This window comes from Opisthorchis viverrini (genome assembly GCF_000715545.1).
Source record: "Opisthorchis viverrini unplaced genomic scaffold opera_v5_261, whole genome shotgun sequence".
In the NCBI taxonomy this organism is placed as follows: domain Eukaryota; kingdom Metazoa; phylum Platyhelminthes; class Trematoda; order Opisthorchiida; family Opisthorchiidae; genus Opisthorchis; species Opisthorchis viverrini.
The window spans coordinates 517883-521306 of NW_008751917.1; positions in this window are offsets into that span (position 1 = coordinate 517883).

The window sequence follows — 3424 nt, forward strand, 5'->3', positions numbered from 1 at the left end:
TCTCGTGACGCTTGATCTCTTTCCCCTGGAGTGCCGTCGCCTCCGAGGGGACCTAATTCTTACCTACGCCCTGTTTGAACAAAGCTTGGCAAACAGGTTTTTTACCGTTTACCCAGCAAACACCCGGCGGGGACATAGTAAGAAAATCTTCAAGCTCAGGGCACACACATCCGTTAGACAAAACTTTTTTTCATTTCGGGTAGTAGCTGCGTGGAATGACCTTCCTCCGACGGTTGTGCACGCTCCTTCTCGAACCCAATTTAAAGCACTATTAGACATTTGTTAATGCGAATTTTCGCGCTGGCGAGGATACTGCCCCGCGCTGAGAACATAAAGAGCAGTGCTACACCCTTTTTTCACTTGTGCCTTTCAGGTGAACGACAGCCACTGACCGACAAGAACAAAACCGACCCGGGAAACTTGGGCAAAAGCCTCGATCCTGTGTATCAATCCGTGAATCCGTGAAATTTCCACAATCCTGTCTACAATATCTGAATGGATGATCTACCAAGACAGCCACATATAATGCGAGCTAAATGATTCTGATAACACTACTGCTGTAGCTTTGGAACGCACGGCTTGCGACATCTCACCGCCCAGGAACAGGTATCCTTCAGCCTACATCCAAGTAATATACACCGTGACAATGCCACCAATTTCGATTTTATACTCCAACTGGTTGACTGGCCCTGATTCACCATAATCTATCCACTCAGTGCCCCTAGCCTGCGAGTCCACATATGCCCCACTTGATCGGCCATTTCAGTCACTACATTGCTCCATGATCATCATCATCATCCTTTAAAATGACGTCAGTAATAAACAGCAATACTTTGCCGCCGTAGAACCATGATTAACTTTAGTTTTTGTAATGAAAACAACAAAATTGAACGGGGGTGCAGTTAGAACTAACATACTACGACCATTGTTAGGTGCAAAGCGCATACCGAAGTGCGGGGTGACTTTCGTCAGTTCGTCCAACTGCACCTGCACCTTCTCCCCTTCGAAAATGGGAATAATTAAGCCTCCATATAACAGAGGGCAAGATTTCCTTCACAAGTTTTTAAACACCATGGTTTTGAAGATCTTCCAGCGCTCATTTCGTTGTCTCCTGGATCACGAAATTAAATAAAAATGGAGATTGGGCAAAACTGACGGACACCGCTATATGATTAGAAGCTTCTGGAGTGCCCTCCTCCTGCACTTACACGTCCGGAATTCCGAGAATACAAAGAACTCGTTCTGTTCAGAAAGTTCCGAGGCTTTCCTTGATGTGCAAGCGCTTCGAGGAGAAGCCACGTCGAATACGCCTTTGAAGTCCGGCAGTTCTGAAGTCGCTGATCCTTCATGCACATAGCATTGTTCCATTACCTGGCATAATATGCCGGCCATAAACATCCACGAAATCTTTCCGCATCATACCTGCCCCTGCAGCACCCCGTCTCAACGACAATGCGAACAACTGTGCGGTTGACAAATCTCATTTTACACCCTCGTTCCGGTGACATTCGTACATAATGCTGAAACCCATACCCCAACTCCTTCAATAGAGGAAGGTTAAAACCAAAATGGAGGCAAATATTTTTTTGAACGCTGATGCCGTTAGCGTTAGCTTGCCATGAGTGTAGCGTATATTCCCAGTAAGCCCTTAACGGATTCAAAACGGCATTAATGACAGAGCGAAAGTGCTAACGGAGACCCACCAAATGCATCATGGTCCCTCTGAAGCAATTATTTTGGAGAGCCTGCACATTTTTAGGCTGTAGCTGTGTAATTCTGAGGTCACCTCATCCTCAACACACGCGGCACCACCATAAATTTCAGCACTTTCTCCTAACCTCTCTCTCTACCCGCTCCAAACAACCTTGGTTGCGTACAATTCAGCTAATGCAAGTCTCTTGCATTCATGCTCGCATCGACCGTATACCAATTGTTTACCTCCTGAACATCAAATTCAGTATTCGCAATCCCATTCCGTTGATTTTATACCGGAACTTCAAAGAACTGACCACTTTATTGTACTTCCGCCACTTAGTCCCACAAACATACTCATTCTCTCAATTGGAGTAAGAGTACCGGTGAAGATGATACCTTGCGGTGCATCCGTTATAGTTTATGCTGACATTCATAAAAAAACGAAAAAGCGCCATGGCGATTTCATTGGCTTTATCCGGTGGGACGTCTGCCATAATGACCGAAAACTTTTTCCCATAAAAGTCGCGGATGGGTGCTCTAGTCTTAATGAGCGTACATGGAAAGCGTAATTGATATTCATGAAATCTTGAGATTGTCCACAAAACCAACACAGAATAAGATAGGGAGTGAAGTACAATTTTCTACAACACTTCCTATCATCCCAACAGAAATATCATGCCAAGCTACTGACGGCAACTGAACTCCCTGTGGAATTTGAGTATGTTAAAACTAATTTCTCCAAAAATGCCGCCGCTTGAGAAGGTTCATAAGGTTCCAATTATGCTATCGAATCCTTGAACTTTTTGTTAAATTTCTTTTCCGTTCGAGGAAAGATTCCATAGAAATAAGGTTTTGCGGCTGGGGACTGGCCCTAAAGTTCACTCGACTGTTTTATAGATGTCATTTCTGCCTTTAAATTTCTTCAACTTTTTTTCATGCAAGCAATCAGAACGTTTCTGCGAAAAACATGTTGTGTCTTGGGTTGTTGTGACGTCGTCTTCGGCGAAATTTCAACCTGTGGTGAAAACATGGGAAAAAACAAAGATCCAAGTTATCGTATCGGCCGCACACAGACAGTGGCTTACAATGTGGGGACTGTCTTGACTGATGCAACGAGGACCACAATGCCGATTTCGCTCAACCGTTTTCTGCACAACCACTATCCGGTAGCAACCATGGGTGCAACCATAGGCCTTAATATCAAACCCGAAGGAATCGACAGGCATTTGAACGGACCAAAAGCTAAAAAAAAGTATTCGGCAGCTTTCATCGATGGGGTCCGAACCACTTGCCGAAAATAACCACAGGATACACAGAAGATGAGTTGAGATTTCGTAGGGAGTGGAAATACTTCAGAACAGAAATTTACCAATGTAACATGAGAGAAAATGTATGACGCTAGGCCTCGCCCAAAAAACTAAAATGTGCTGTTTAAATGTACACGGGCACTGATGTAGGAATACGACGACGTCCTTTACGTTAAATGAGGAGCCCACGAGTGACCCAAAAGTGCCCGACGCCTAAAGAGACAAACCTAAATTCTTCCTCGGTGAACTCAGCGCATCAAACACCACAAACGCCTTACTGCGAACGCTCTCCATCCGAAAGGATGTTTGTTATCTTTCACAGAAGAAAGGTCCTTCAGCTTCATAATACTGAATGGGGTTTATCCAACCTTATTGAAACCATCATTCACACTTGCGCTTAGGATACTTTGACGCTCCCAGGA